We start from the raw sequence: 17,433 nt of genomic DNA on the forward strand, positions 1-17,433 counted from the left end.
TTAAATTATTTCAAAACGTGATTGCAAAAATGATTATCTACATCTATGCGGTGAACATCATAATAGTTCAGAATTTTTCTTTCGCACAAGTTGGATAGGCCTTCTCTGTTAAACGTGTCCAGTCATCAGTGTTGCCAACTGTGCTGGAATTACACTTTGCAGACTGGCTCTTAATTATATTTCTTCTTTATAGTTACAGAAACGCTATACTAGCATTTCTAATTATTAGAATCTATGTTAACTAACGTTAATTCGGTTCCGCCATTCAAAGGGTGCTCCCTTGGCATATTCTCACATTGTTTACAGTGAGAGGTCTATTCCAGACCTGGCGGCCCTGGCAGTGCAGGGTACTATTTTTCCAGGCCGGGCAGCACCAGGGTACGTGTATGATTTTCATATACAACCAGTATAATTGCTGGAAATTTATGATTAACTACAGGACCATATTTAAATTATATAATCATTCATTCTTTCATTCACAGTGTTCTGCCCAAGGACAGGCCTTTCACTGCAAACCCAGCACTCTCCAATCTTTCATATTTTCTGCCTTCCTTTTTGTCTCCACATATGAGCCATACATCTTAATGTCGTCTATCATCTGATATCTTCTTCTGCCCCAAACTCTTCTCCCATTCACCATTCCTTCCAGTGCATCCTTCAGTAGGCAGTTTCTTCTCAACCAGTGACCCAGCCAATTTCTTTTCCTCTTTCTGATCAGTTTCAGCATCATTCTTTCTTTATGCACTCTTTCCAACACAACTTCATTTCTTATTCTGTCTGTCCATTTCACACGCTTCATCCTTCTCCATATCCACATTTCAAATGCTCCTATTCACTTCTCTTCACCTCGTCGTAATGTCCATACAAAGCACTTTACTAGTCTCTTCCTTGTATATTATTAAGACTTAATTCGTACTCAAACTGCATTACTATCGTCAAATTTTGCATTTATAAAAAGCCATATATTGATACTGAATCACTTTCATAGTAAGGTCTACTCCGCAGACCTAACAACCTCTGTATCTAGATTAGAACCCATGTACTTTCATCTGACATTCCATAAATATTCCTGCGGAAATTATGTTTTTTCTCGTTTTTCCTGTTTTTTTGTGTTATTTTAGTGAATTTACAATTTTTCTAGGTTGTCATAAAATGTCAAAAAGAAAGTGCAAAGTCCAGGACGAGTGGTTTGAGGAGCTGTGATTTCTAAAAAGAAAAAAATTTATACTTGTGAAAGCCACGTGTTTCTTATAAGTACAGCTTGCAAATGTGATGCTGATTTTCAAACAAAGGTGAAGTTATATATCCCATCATTTACAGGAACATAAACTGAACAGACGTTCCATAGCTCCTAGCTCATGCATTGATTCGTTTTTGAACCAACTACTTCAGCCCTTGATTATGAAACAGTAACATCAGAATTCACATTTGTGTATCACTTAAGCATTACGGTACCATTCTTTCCGAAGTTAGGATTGCACAGTTAAGCTAAATAAAAAGTTCTTCACGATTATAAGATAGTTACAGAAATTACACTAGGAAGAACCAAGGCTGTATCAGTTTGTCAGCATGCCAGCTTCTGTTTTGAACCTAACAATTTATTATTGTTAATAAGGTATATTTCTCAGTGGCATCTGACGGAAGCAACAAAGATAACATCAAATGTTTCCCTATTTTACTTAAGTACTTCAACTTAGAAAATGGGATGAAAACATTCTTTCTCTATTTTTATGAAAAGAGTGACGAACGAGCCTTCTGAAGCTCATGATATTGTAACTTTTATACAACAATGTGACTTTTGTTTCTACCTTTAACCACACACCTGTTAACAATGTATATTCCACTCAACACAGTTGTCGTTATTGCACTCTACACAGCGACAATGGCAATACACGACGTGTATTATTGAGAAGAACAACAAAGTACTCCTAATTTCGACTAATGTTCACAAGCACTATGTGCAGAACAAAACTGTCAGTTCTTCCAGCTCACTCACTCAAGTTCACTGTACGTCGAACCCAAACCTTCCAGATACAGTTCACTGCACTTCGAACCCAAGACTTTCGGATACGCCGCACTCGCCTGGACGCTGCCACAGTTATGGACTCACTCAAGTTCAATTAATATTTGAGGAGAAAAATTCGCTCCGGCGCTGGGGATCGAACCCGGGTCCTTGGTTCTACGTACCATTGACCATTGAGCTACGCCGAATTCAATCCACAACACCGGATCGAACCCCTCTCCTAATATAATGGCAGTTGACATTGGACATAAACTTGGAGTCAGGCCACAAAGGGAAACATTGAAGGAGAGGGGTTCGGTCCGGTGCTGTGGATTGAATTCGGCGTAGCTCAGTGGTCAGAGCTCTTGGTACGTAGAACCAAGGACCCGGGTTCGATCCCCGGAGCCAGAGCGAATTTTTCTCCTCAAATATTAATTGTGAATATTACAGATATTATTCTGTAGGACAAATTAACAAATTTATAGTATTCACTCAAGTTCACTGCACCTCGAACTCAGATCCTCGGGATACGTCTCCGCTGTCTAAGACAAGTCATGAAGGCTGACTGAAGACTAACTAACTCTCTCGCAGATGACTAACTAACTAACTAACTGGTCCGAAGACTGCTCGCGCTTTTATTACTAAACCATAACATCTCGAAACTTCGATCCGCGTGGCTGACAGAATCTTCGGGAGAGAACTGCTTCCAGAAGTTTTCCCCTGTTCTCTCCGCTCCACGTCGGAACCGCAGTTTTCCTTCCTCTCGCCCCTAACGCGCCACAGCGCCTACCGAAGCCCGAGTTCTGTTTCCCCGCGCCTTCCTTCGCTCCGTGCCGCGCTGGATGCGCGTGCACTCCCGAGGCAACCAAGATTTTCCACAACACTCCAAACGGGTGCCACAATATATATTGAAGACAACAATATTGTGTTTCTTTCATTTGTGCTCCTTGCGGATCTATCTCGAATTTTGTAAACTTTATTTGGTTGAAGTATGGAGCGGCCAGCCATATTCTACCTCCCCCCCCCCGCCCCTTGACTTGAGAGAGTGGTTAGGCATTCCTTGTTATCTGGTCTTAGACTGGCTGACTACACTTTTCCCACTGAATTGCAGCATTCGGCAGTGCCACCCTCAAGACATAGTTGTTTCCACTTCAACACGTGAGTGGGCACTTATGGAAACCTCCTCCCTCTCATCGCCACGACTGGCCATATAAAAGAATGTAGGAGAGGCCGCTTAAGCCAGATCTCTTTCATCTCCCAACAACACACATCTCACCTTTCTTTGCCTCGACTTTTCACTTCTGTAGCATTCCTAACTTCAACTCCACACACTCATACTTGCTTGCTCCAACGTAGTCCTTTCTTCAACCCCCCCCCCCCTTTCAGTGGTCGAAGTCGTTTACGAACTCGATAACTGAAGGTAGGGCCATTTGTCTGAAGAAGCGCCAGTAGTCAGGAACCTCCTCAACCTGCTTCCCACCTCACAATTCTCCTTACTTACTTACTTACTTACAAATGGCTTTTAAGGAACCCGAAGGTTCATTGCCGCCCTCACGTAAGCCCGCCAGCGGTCCCTATCCTGTGCAAGATTAGTCCAGTCTCTATCATCATACCCCACCTCCCTCAAATCCATTTTAATATTATCCTCCCATCTACGTCTCGGCCTCCCTAAAGGTCTTTTTCCCTCCGGTCTCCCAACTAACACTCTATATGCATTTCTGGATTCGCCCATACGTGCTACATGCCCTGCCCATCTCAAACGTCTGGATTTAATGTTCCTAATTATGTCAGGTGAAGAATACAATGCATGCAGTTCTGTGTTGTGTAACTTTCTCCATTCTCGTGTAACTTCATCTCTCTTAGCCCCAAATATTTTTCTAAGCACCTTATTCTCAAACACCCTTAATCTATGTTCCTCTCTCAGAGTGAGAGTCCAAGTTTCACAACCATACAGAACAACCGGTAATATAACTGTTTTATAAATTCTAACTTTCAGATTTTTGGACAGCAGACTGGATGATAAAAGCTTCTCAACCGAATAATAACACGTGTTTCCCATATTTATTCTGTGTTTAATTTCCTCCCGAGTGTCATTTATATTTGTTACTGTTGCTCCAAGATATTTGAATTTTTCCACCTCTTCGAAGGATAAATCTCCAATTTTTATATTTCCATTTCGTACAATATTCTAGTCACGAGATATAATCACAATTCTCCTACCCGCTATAATCGCCTCTTGTCGAATAAGCTTCGTTTCACTTCTTTCCAGACACTCCCTCACTTATTATCTCCTGTACTGGCATCGTCACATCTTCGACTAGCTTCAATCAGATTCATAGGACCAAAAATTTCAATATTCGAGGTTTCCTCAACAGCACGTCCATTTCCCCTGCCCATGACACAGTGGAGGAAAGTAATTGTTGACATAAATATCTGTATCTGTAACCAGAGCTTTTCCTTTCTACATCATTGCATCTTCCCCCCCCCCCCCACAAGATTCTTGTCCATTACTCCCATTTCCCGTCTCTCATTCTGTGACCACAGCAAGCAGAGGGACGTCAACAGAGACTGACGTATGACAACAATAAATAGAATACCTATTAGCTCAAAACGTTCTCGAGCTTCCAGCCAGGTAATAAGTTGGCGATCCACTGACGTTTCGAGGATGTTCATCTTCCTCGTCTTCAGGGTTAACTGGTAATTAGGGGGATATATCGCTCCTTATTTATAGTGCCAGGGGGAGTAGTGCGGACCACGGTGTGAACATGGCCGATGTGTTGTCTTGTGCTGTGCTGTGCAGCTGATTGACTGAGGGTCTTACAGTAGGCTCAGCAGATGTGTTCTCACGTATTCGTTGACGACGGCCTATCGTCTGGGTATTGAGAAATTTAATAGCCGGTGTTCAAGCAGAGCTGAATTGGAGACCCGAGTCCCGCTGCTATGGCCAGGGTTTCCTTCACTCTCCTATCCCAGTAGCCCGAACACTTCGCCAGAATCTCGGTATTATTGAAATTAGCCCTATGATCTATTGAAAAAGGACCATGAGTGACTGAAAATTTATTGAAGAGTGAATATATATATGAAGGGTACCTGGGAAAAACGATCAAGGTCCATCAAAAATCGAAATTGAGTTAATAATGCTATCTTATAGTGGAAAGGAAGTACTATCATGTGGTCTAGCTAGTAATAAGAAATCATCGTTCTTGACATTCCACTACGTCAATTTCTATTAAATACACACATAACAAAGTATTAAGTGCTTAAACTTTAAAATTCGTTTTTCTCGAAACTTTCTAAAATGGACCTTGATCGTTATTCCCGTGTACCCTTCATATAGGATGGAAGTGAAATAACCTTGCAACTTGAAAGGGACGAGAGGATACACGTAAATGAATAGAAAACCTATATTACGTTTTGTGATTAAATGCACTGTTAATTAGAAAATTAAGTTTGAAGTTTCAGCAGTCCGGCAACATCGTCGCTAATACACTTTACTCGTGATACAGATGTAAGAGGTCAACGAACTCAGTGAGTCTCCATACGTAAGCTTCATTCTGCTAAGATGCTGCCACTCACTCGCTTTGTGCAATGGCTTGAATTTAGGGATTTTTAAAATTAAATTTACACGAAAACCGTTCACGCTATTGAAATACACCAGAGGGATAAATTATTCTTTATTAGATTTTCTATCAATATGGACAAAAATCACGATCCTACTCGCAATAGTTACCCAATAAGAGATTTGATAAACATTTGGGAAAAACTCTTTTACCCGAAAAACTATGAACTATCGACCAATATGATATTATAGTTTTTTGTTACATGTAACATGGGCTATTCACTCTGGAAATCTGCAAGGCTCTTTCACTTCCACTATATATATATATATATATATATATATATATATATATATATATATATATATATATATTTTTTTTTCAGATTATAATAAATTTAATATATAAAAACATGCAACATATTAAAAATTATTTGAATTTATTTTAATTGTTGACATTGAAAGACTATGCCTTATGACTTATTGTGTGAATTTTGTATCTGTAAGATATTTATTTAGGAATTGAAAGGGACTGACTGGTATGGTGTTCTCATCTTCACGTTTAAAGATATGTTAACACCCCATCCCAGTGTTCAGTTTTCTAGATTCTCCCTTTCACTGCTAGATGGTAACACTCATCGTAATACAATCATCACACATTTTTATCTGATTTACAGTACTCCAGCTTATTTCCACTGATGATATAAACTGGCGATTTATTCCACTACTGGTATACCATCTTGCATGCCGTAACTATTCTGTTTTCTTTCTGTCTTGGAATCACAATGCAGCACTCTCCTGGCTATCGTTGGTCAGCTGTTTGTAGTGGGTAGGAAACCTTTCTCACCTCAGTTTTTTGTTCACCCAAAGATGAAGAGGGAGGTAGTAGATCAATTGGGATATTTTAAGAGTGTGTGAGCAATCTAGGCTATTTACTTTCCTTATAATTTAAAATCAAACAAGAATAGAGTCGGTCTTCATTACCAGCAATGAAATGAGACCAATCTACATTGCTAGAAATTTGAGAACATTTCTAAAATATGATTCTATTACAATCTTTGAACATACTACATCCCTACCATTAAAAGCCATTATTTCTGTATCTTGTTTCAAAATTATAGGACTAATTGATTTTAATTAAGGGGTAGTGTATTGTATTGTATTTATTAACTTTCCATGGTATTCATACCAGGGGCGTATTTTGCGGGCTACCGGGGCTACCGGCGGTAGCCCAAGGAAATTACAAAAGAAAAAGTTTATAATATAACATAATGTAATAATTTTGTATTATTAGTTTTAACATAGTAATTAAAATTAAAGTAATTGTTAGATATATTTTGTGTAATAATAGGGTCAGCGGTAGCCCAAACCCTTTAACCAGTATACGCCCCTGATTCATACATGCTTACAGCTAGAATATGGAACAAGTGAAAAAACTTAATACTATTATAAAATCTTAATTTATAGTCACAGTCTAGATGAAATATATATAGACGAGATTTACAATATAGTCTACTAGTACAACACAAAGTTTTAGTATCAGTTTCATGAAGTGTTATTGAATGTCATGAATTCACCTACAGAATAGTAGGTGTGAGAAATTAGGTACTTCTTTAATTTGGCCCTAAATAATTTTATGTTTTGAGTTTCATTTTTTATATCGATAGGGAAGCTATTAAAAATTTTTACTGCCATATAACGCACTCCTTTTTGATAGCACAATAGACTTGCCGATGGAGTATGAAAGTCATTTTTTGACGAGTATTTATGCTATGAACTGTTGAATTAGTTACAAAGTTTTCACGATTACATACGAAGAAGACTATTAATGAAAAGATATACTGACAAGCCATGGGCATTATTTGTAGTTTTTGAAAATAGCCCTACAAGATTCCCTAGATTTGGCACCTACTATTATTCTAATTACTCTTTTTTGTAATAGAAATATACTGTTACTATCTGTGGAATTTCCCCAGAATATTATTCCAAAACTCATTACCGAGTGGAAGTATGCAAAGTATATTGTTTTTAAGGTATTGATATTTACTATCTTTTGCATAGATCTAATAGTAAAACAAGCTTAATTTAGTTTGGGGGTAATTTCTTTAATATGATTTTTCCAATTTAAGCCACGAAATTTGTTTGTTGTTGTTTCTAATAGGGATCTATTATTAATTATTGTGCTAGAAATTTGCGACGTTGAATTTGCGCAGGATTTAAATTAAATTATCTTAGTTTTGTCACAATTTAATACTAATTTATTGACTGAGAACCAGTCACATATTTTGAAGAGAATTTCCTCAGTGTGCGTGTGCGTGTGTGTGTGTGTGTGTGTGTATGTATGTGTATGTGTGTGTGCGTGTGGCAATAATTTCACCAACCATTTGGCTCAAACTTATAAATTTATATGATAAAATTTAAATGTTTCATTACCAGTTTGTGATCGTCTTGTTCTTTCAGGATTCTGTCCTCTCTCTCTGTAAAATAAACAATACTGAATTTTAATTTCAGCATTTTGTAATATTATGGCTGAGTAAAGGACGTTGCATGGACCCATAAATATGGATATGATAAATTTAATTATTGTCCAGTAGTGTGGACTACTTCATCCTTAATACACTTAACATAAGAGGAATGCTCATGGTATGAAGCTGCCAGTACTTTTACAGTAGAGTCATTTGAAATCATAACACAGAGAAAATTTCTTGACGCCATCTAGTATCATAATTGCTTTCTCCCAGTCTCTGTTCTCATTCTATGTAGTGTTGATAATCGACACCTTCAGAATATTAGATTTGTAATAAAACCAGAGAATACCAAATCCGAATACAGTAACTACTTTTATCACTAGAAAATATAGTAGTGCAATGGATACCAGAACAATGAAATGAATTATCTCAAGCCATGTTACTGTTTCATATAAGCTATCACACTATTTCCCTAAATTACAAACATAGATATTGCTTGAAAAACACTTCAATCCGAACTGGAGATCTGAATACCGAAGGAATGTGGGGACAAGAAATACAGTATTCTAGACTGGCCGAGGGAAACCACTGTTTCAACATCTCATTAATAGGGACCGGATTTTTATGTAATTACATATTATATTCCTTTCAACCTAACCGTATATAAATAACAAATCTTTGCGAATCTTGTAATTACCATTAATATATTAAAATTTGATACTACATATTTACCCCACATTATACCTTGACCAAAACTACTTCCGACTTGACAGCTTACAGAGAAGGGGGAGCAGTGTTGTCATGTTGCCCATCTTTCGTGTAAGCAAGCGCGCTGCCGATAGAGTGCAGTAATGAACGGGTGACATGAACACATACACTTTTAACCAATTTGTTGAACACTAGGCATTAAAATTTGTGTACATTATAATAATAGTAGTAGTAGTAGTAGTAGTAGTACCGGTATTCTTCAATGTAATACCGTTAGAAAGCGTGGAAAGAAACTGTAAACAGGTTTAAATTTAATACGAAGCCTCTACTTTTATGAGTGTCAGTATTCTTCAATGTAATATTGTTAGAAAGGCGTTGAAAAAATTGTAAACTATAAAAATATTTATGGTTAACAATTTGCACGACCTTTTTCTTTTCCAATATCGATAACAGTGCTTTTATTAATTTTAACACAAGCAGCAGTTCTCATTACGACTTGCGCCAAAGGTAAAAGAGGCCCGCATTACCTTTTTCCCTCTCGAAATACTCCCTTACATAACACACCATCTCTCGCGTTTGACTCTTTAACGGAGCACTTTGTACAATATTCTTTGTTCTCCGCCTGCCTTTCTTTTCTTCCGACATTGCACAAGTCACGTGTTTAGAAACTCTTGCAAAAACTAGAAAACACACACTAGCCATACACTCCACCAATGACAGCGAAGATAATACGTGTAATATAATTTAAACACAATAATTATCGATACACTAAAACAATAATACAACTAAATACTATTTTTAATTCACACAAAGCACGCACTAACCAGCCAACCAAAGTCATTCCGGGCACTGTATTCACCACTAGGCCGTGGTATTCACGTGCAACTTCTAAACATAGACACGGCAACACTGTCCCGTTACCATGGTTACGCGTCTCTCGTGATTGGTTGATTTGAATGGTTGCCATGGTAACATGCTAAGGGCGCCATTTGTCAGGTCGGAAGTTGTTTTGGACTTATGGCTTGGTATTACATAAACCTACACATTTAGGGGGTTTATTCATTTTTACTTCTCTAAAAGAAAAAAAGAAACTTCTGCTGGGGAAGTTTACAATTTGAAATACACAGATTTAAAAAGCCTTTTTACCTACGCAAGAAAGGATATATTTCGGGACGAAACATAACGTCCTTAGTTCGAGGAAGTAATAGAGGCACTCACCCCATACCGCCCACTGTAAATATGAGTGAACAAAAGGCAACCTTTCTCATACAACTACCTTGTATCGTAAAAATCACTCAGAAAGTAGCGTTGCCTTCATGCGGTGGAGTGGGACAAGGACGACATGATTTGTCTCGAACTATAATTGTTCTGCACACGTCTTAAGTCGTTCCCATGCAATTTGCAACCTTACCCACCCTCTTCCTGAAAATCCGTGTCAAGTCTGGCATGAGCCGCAATAAAGTAGCTGAATTTTGAAAAGAAGCTGGAGTAAAGGAACAAACTGGAAAGATGTTGAAAGATTAAAATAAATAGCTTTTCAGGTTATTGCTTGACCTCTTTACTTTAAATTTAGTAAACCTATACGGAAATGGGATTTTCCGAGCAATTAGAAAGTATGGTTCTCGGCTGGAATAATCCTACTCTTCTGAATGAGACAAGAATGTCACTTTTCAAACAACAGTTTTTAAATACTATAGTTTGAGGTTTTAGTAGGTACTTTGTTTCTTATAGGTAGCAGATAAAATGAATGTGTCCCACATCTCCTCTTATTTTATCCTAATTCAGTAAAGCGAAACAGTGCTTGCAGTACTGTTTTGTCATTCATTTCACTCAGTTCTCTAGTTTTAGTACTTACAGTATGAAGTGCAAGTGAGTTTATTTAGTGCTTTTAACTAACTAAAATGGCCCCTGCATCTTCAACCCTAACGACAAAAATAAAATCATGGATTGCATTGGACGAAGCTTTCACTACAGATGGAAAAATAGTAATGTGGCAAGTGTGCGGTAAAAAAGTCGGGTGCTCTATGAAATCACAACTGGAGGATCTTACCTGTCCTATACCAGCCAGATATTGATTTTAAATAGTTTCATGATTTTTACATATTTTGGTACATATTCAGCTTATTTTTCGTACATAAATATGTACATATTTCACACCTTGATATTACATAAAAATCCAGTTCCTACTCATTAATGTTGAGATGACAAACTGGGTGCACACCCGTACCATACTCATCAAACATACCAACAGTGAGCCAATACAAGTGGTGGACAGAAGCCATTAGCTTAAATGATATCAGTTATAGATGAAGTTTAATTCAGTACACCTAAATTGGAAATAAGACAACATGTTATTACTGCTGATGTACCTACAGGAAAATTGCACTAATAGCAGTTTCCTGTGAAATGTGTTCCATAGGATGGTCCTTAGACATATAGGTGGAGTTTTATTTTTCGTAAAGATTTAAAGACACCCCGTAGAATTATTACACTTAATGAGAAAATAATTCCCTAAAAAAGTGGGAGGGATTGGATAATAAGTAGACGTGCAATTAAATTAAAATTTTAAATATTTTCTGAAGTTTCTATTCAACCAGAAGTGAAATATTTATGTAACTTTTTTATGTTATCCTTCACCGTTAATGCTTCTATTGTACATCTTGATTACACAACTTTTAACACTGTATCATGTATGATAAGAACTTTCTTGTGTTAAATATTAACGTACCTTGTTAATTAACATGTTTCGACCTATTTTCGGTCATCTTCGGAGCTGGTCGTTGTTGGTCTTGGCGCCTCTTGTTTCCTATGTGAATGCATTCGTAGTGTAGAGTCAAAGAGTGTATGTGTTTTGAAGTTGAGTTGTGTGTTGAGAATATCGTTGGGATGTGTTTTCGTGTGTCTGTATATTTCATATTGTTCTAGTGTGTTGAGTTTCTGGCTTTCTGACCATACAATCACACAGGCTTATACAAACTCAAATGTAACACTTGCAACAACTTCTACATAGGACAGACAGGCAGATCATTTCAAACACATTACAAAGAACACATCACGGCCATAACAAAATTACAAAACACCTCCACATATGCAGAACACATCACAAATGCCAACCAGACCTACAGAGACATCAATACAGACATAGAAATACTGCACATCCAACCAATAAGCCAGAAACTCAACACACTAGAACAATATGAAATATACAGACACACGAAAACACACCCCAACGATATTCTCAACACACAACTCAACTTCAAAACACATACACTCTTTGACTCTACACTACGAACGCACCCACACAGGAAACAAAAGGCGCCAAGACCAACAACGACCAGTTTCGAAGATGACCGAAAATAGGTCGAAACATGTTAACAAGGAACATTAAAATTTAACACAAGAAAATTCTTATCATACATATTCCGAAGCTTCTATTGTTCTTAAAAGTCTTTAAATGAAGTTCATTTCTTCACATCTGAATATTGATGCCGATATTCGAACACAATTTGCAGAATAAAATGTTTTTCTTCTTCTTTTGTTGTCAGCATATTGTAGTAGTGTGTCATCAGCAGACATCGGATTCTAGGGCAAATGCCTATTTTGTTTCTTTAGGAGAAAAGTAAAAATAATTATTAATATTTGTGTTTCATGGAAATTGAAAGGTATTCAAAGAGTTTTATAGTGCCCTAAAATGCCCTAAAACGGTTATTAGAGCCTAATTTGTTAATATTCGCCTAAAAATGCCTAACTCACTGTAAAGTTTCGCATTTTACTCTTACTTTTTATAATTTATACATGCATTCACTGCGAAATTTAAGGCATTTAAAAAGTGGAAAGTTTGCTTCACACCGGCCATGAAACCATTGATAAAGGAAACAAAATATTTTGAATCTCACGACACTCGCAATAGATTTCACCGAATTTAACATGTTTGGAGGCACAAATGCCGACAAAGAACCAACCTTAGTTTTGAAGCAGGCAACAATCACAACATGTGCTGCTACCGATTCAGAGATATACTATACTATAAAAATGACTGTTTTCGGTCTGAAACCGATTAGCTGTACTGCCCTTCACACAATATCACAATTTTTGGAGAAAGAGTGTTTTTGAAATATTTATGAAAAGTCGTAAAACTGCGAATTAGTAGGGTAAACCGTTACAAAATATTTAAAAGAATGGCCCTCCTAGTGTTAACACTACCAGGAAATGCAACAATAAGTGGAACTTTGTATTTTTGTCCAATTGAATCTCAATAACAACGGTTCATTTGAATGCTCGTTAACAGTTGCTCTTTCCCTCACCTTATTTGTGTTGAGAAGTTTTGAGCGGTAGGACGTTTTCCTGTGAAGTTTAACGCGATAATGCCGAAAAATATAAGTGCAAAATCTACATTGATCCGGCAATGGCTAACAGAATATTCAGAATTCACTTATGATGGAAAAATAATATTCTGCAAGATTTGTAGCAAACAGGTATGTAACAATAGTTGAAATATATAAATTCTATTAATTTTAATGAGTAGGCTTATAATATTTATACATTGACTGAGCTATCCTGAGGATAATTCTTTTTAAGACCACTACACTTTAACCTTTTAAATTCCGATAGTTAAAGTATTTGCAGGTCATTAAAATTTTGATTGTTCGAACTCACTAACTTTGTGATAGAAATACGGCAATACAACAATTAGGATTTTATTTTAATTCAGTTTACTTTACATTTTTAGATTTCGCAAGAAAAGAAGTGCCACCTAAAGCAGCATGTGCAAGGAGCGGCTCATAAGGCTAAAGCTCAGCAGAAAAATCAACTGCAACAAACTTTACTAACACAGCCTACTTCATCCAATCTCAGCAGCAATTTCTATGCTGATTTAACCAGAGCGTTTGTTGCTGCCAACATTCCCTGGAATGCAATTGAAAATCCGGTTTTAAGACAGTTTTTACAAAAATACTGCAAACAAAATATCCCATCGAGTCGACCCTAAGAAAAAATTACTTAGACAGAATATACAATGAAACTTTAGCTTCCATTCGGGAGGATATAGGTGATTCTTACATATGGGTCTCTGTGGATGAAACCTCAGATCCTATGAATAGGTATATAGCAAATATGGTAGTAGGAAAACTTAGTCCTGATGGACCTTCGATTCCCCACCTCGTGTGTGTTAAGGAACTTTCGAAAGTGAATAACCAAGCCATTGCTTATTTTGTAAATAAAAGCCTACAGTCTTTATACTCAGGTAATATAGGCGATTCTAAAGTTCTGTTGTTTTGTACTGATGCTGCCTCATACATGGTTGCTGCAGCTCCACTTCTTAAAACATTTTATCCTAACCTCACGCATGTAACCTGTCTAGCACATGGCCTTCACAGGGTTTCTGAAACAATCCGGAATGAATTTCCTCTTGTCAATTCGTTTATTTCTAACACAAAAAAATGTTTTTGTAAAGCCCCATCCAGGATTTCAATATTCAGAGAGAACTTTCCAGATATCCCACTCCCACCTCAGCCGGTTGTTACACGATGGGGAACCTGGATTCAGTCAGTGGTGTATTATTCTAAGTATTTTAAAGAAGTGGTCACAGTTATTGATAAATTACCTGAAACTGATAGTGCAGCGTGTGTGAAAGCAGTGAAAGATTGTCTGAATGACTCACGAGTGAAAAAACGATATTGCCTACATAACATCAAACTTTTCTTTCATACCTGCAAGCATTGAACAATTAGAACGTGAAAAACAATCTCTTTGTAGCCAAATAGCAATAGTAAAGGAAGCTCAAGTGAACATACATTCTGCTTTGGGCGAAACTGGGAAAAAAAGTTAAAAATAAGTGGGACAAAGTATTAAATAAGAATGTAGGATTTTCATTGTTGGAAAAAGTATCAAGAGTGATATCGGGGGAAAGTGTAAATGTTCCAGTAAGTATTGATGTTTCTATTGTACCTAATTTAAAATTTGCGCCTCTCACATCAGTTTCGGTTGAAAGAAGTTTTTCTGCTTTCAAAATGATTCTCGGTGACAAAAGGCAAAGGTTAACTGTGGAGAATTTAGAAAAAATTCTGGTAGTGTACTGTGCAGATAATTATAATAAAGTCTGAGCATGGAACTGAATTTCAATAACTTAAAATGAGTAATCTTGATATCAATAATCATTATTTCATTAGTTTCAATATATTAAATTTGTGCAGCTCTGTTTATAAATATAATATAGTATTCTTTTTTAATGTTTAAACATACTTTTTTGTGCGTATTTTAGTGTATAACTAAAAATTTCAGTGAAAGAAATAAGTATGATACCTTGATGTGCCTAAAATGCCTATTTTAATTAAAATAGAGCCTAATTTTACAAATTTTGAGCTTATTTTAGGCGCCTAAAACTGCAATTTTTAGTGCCTAAAAATCCGATGTCTAGTCATCAGTTTCACTCCCTGTTCTGCTGCATCATTTATAGTTCTTTAATGTTAGCTCCACACTCTCGCTGAGTCGATCCGATTGCCACTCGGTGAGCGCAAATCGTCGTTGTTGCGAGCAATGTTCCTCTCCACACTCTCGCCAAACTCACGAGACGAGGCGAGGCGTTCAGTTGTGATGTGTACACGATGGAAGCTACCGAAATTGCCGCTACATCAGCTCTGTGTGCTCTTATTACAACTATATGGTAATATACCACACTAAAAAAAGTCGGAAGCCATGGAAAAAAAGATGGTGGATGACAGTTATACACAAAAATCGAACGAGGTGAGTTTGCCGATATTACATTACTTCTGTAACTTAATTAAAATGTACAGTAACTTGTCTATGAAATTCTTCAACGAAGTAACGATTTTATTATTACGCAATAAATTGATTCAAATGTTATCACAATATCTTAAAAGGAGTTATAAATGATTAATAAAAATATGACTTCATTTGTTTTGCAATGATAATTAAAGCCACTCAAACTAAATATTAATTTCTGTTGCAGGGAAATGATAGAAAATATGTTTAATGAGCAATTTTTGTGAACCATCAGGAGAATTTGGTAACTTCTGTCGTATGTCACTAACTGATTTCGAACATTCACTATCGCCAATTATTTCGAAGAAAGGCACCACTGAGAGAAGCAATACCAGCCAAAGTGTGGCTCGCCATATTGGCGTCTAGAATAGCTGAAATATATTGAACAGACAGTCGTGGACAGCACTAAAGGGGTGGTCCTCCAGCTTGGGGGTTGGACGAAGGGCTGACAACCCATCACCGTAAAAAAGAGCTTGTTGCGAAACCTCAATATAAAATTTATCTTTTGAAAAGGTGGAAGAATTCAAGTACATTGGAGCAACAGTGACAAATATAAATGACACTCGAGAGGAAATTAAACGCAGAATAAAATATATGGGAATGCCTGTTAATATTCGGTTGAGAAGTTTTTGTCATCCAGTCTGCTCTCGAATATGCTGAAAGTTAGAATTAAAAAAAAAAAAACAGTTTCTATATTATCGGTTGTTCTGTATGGTTGTGAAACTTGGACTCTCACTTTGAGAGAAGAATAGAGGTTAAGGGTGTTCAGGAATAAGATGCTTAGCAAAATATTTGGGGCTAAGTGGGATGAAGTTACAGGAGACTGGAGAACGTTACACAATGTAGAACTGCATGCATTGTATCCTTCTCCTAACATAATTAGGAATATTAAATCCAGACATTTGAGATGAGCAGGACATGTAGCATGTATGAATGAATCCAGAAATGCGTATATAGTGTTAGCTGGAAGACCTGAGTGGAAAAGGTCTTTGCGGAGACCAAGGTGTAGATAGGAGGATAATATTAAAATGGATTTCAGGGAGGTGGGATATTATGCTAGGGACTGGATTAATCTTGTTCAGAGGATAGGGTCCAATGGCGGGCTTGTGTGAGGGTTCCCTAAAAGCCATTTGTAAGTAGTGAGTACAAGAGTCTACACCAATGGTACTCACTAGAAATTAAAGGAGAGCCAAAAGTGGAAAATAATAACTTGCTGAGAGCCACAATGCATTGAAGCTTAACAAAATGCGCGAATTTTTAATTATTATATAATTTGGCCTATTATTATTATTATTATCATCATCATCGAAAGTTACACAACGCAGAGCTGCACGCATTGTATTCTTCACCTGACATAATTAGGAATATAAAATTCAGACGTTTGAGATGGGCAGGACATGTAGCACGTATGGGCGAATCCAGAAATGCATATAGAGTGTTAGTTGGGAGGCCGGAGGGAAAAAGACCTTTGGGGAGGCCGAGACGTAGGTGGGAAGATAATATTAAAATGGATTTGAGGGAGGTGGGATATGATGGTAGAGACTGGATTAATCTTGCTCAGGATAGGGACCGATGGCGGGCTTATGTGAGGGTGGCAATGAACCTCCGGGTTCCTTAAAAGCCAGTAAGTAAGTATTATTATCATCGACATCGTCATCATTACCAAATATTTATATATTACTTGTATTTTTAAGTTAAAGGGCGGACTCTGCTATCCTTATGTAATTCATATCGATACGAGCAGGTTGATTTGTTGTTTTATTTCACCTGTAATCTGTCTTGAATGAGTTTGGAAATTTAGAAAATGAAGTGTCACATACAGCTAGAAGACTCCTTAACAATATCCGAATATATAAATGGCTTAATTTTTGCTATGTGGCACAATGCCTTTGTTATCAATTCATTTTTATGTACAGGGA

At 37.0% G+C, this 17,433-nt stretch overlaps 1 protein-coding gene across 3 annotated transcripts in view; it reads right to left on the minus strand.

Moving 5' to 3' along the window:
• LOC138715498 (uncharacterized) overlaps positions 1–8,821 on the minus strand; it is a 94,792-nt gene extending 85,971 nt beyond the window's left edge. For 2 of the 3 annotated variants that reach the window (XM_069848474.1, XM_069848472.1), the window contains exons 1-2: positions 8,759–8,821; positions 7,992–8,035 (exon numbers count right to left, since the gene is read on the minus strand). The gene's annotated coding sequence lies outside the window, so the exon portion shown is untranslated. Of the gene's footprint in view, positions 1–7,991; positions 8,036–8,723 lie in introns of all 3 variants that reach the window. The other variant, XM_069848473.1, reaches the window with a different exon arrangement.
• Between the last annotated feature and the right edge of the window lie 8,612 nt (positions 8,822–17,433).

The sequence above is a fragment of the Periplaneta americana genome, chromosome 15 (assembly GCF_040183065.1).
Source record: "Periplaneta americana isolate PAMFEO1 chromosome 15, P.americana_PAMFEO1_priV1, whole genome shotgun sequence".
Lineage (NCBI taxonomy): Eukaryota > Metazoa > Arthropoda > Insecta > Blattodea > Blattidae > Periplaneta > Periplaneta americana.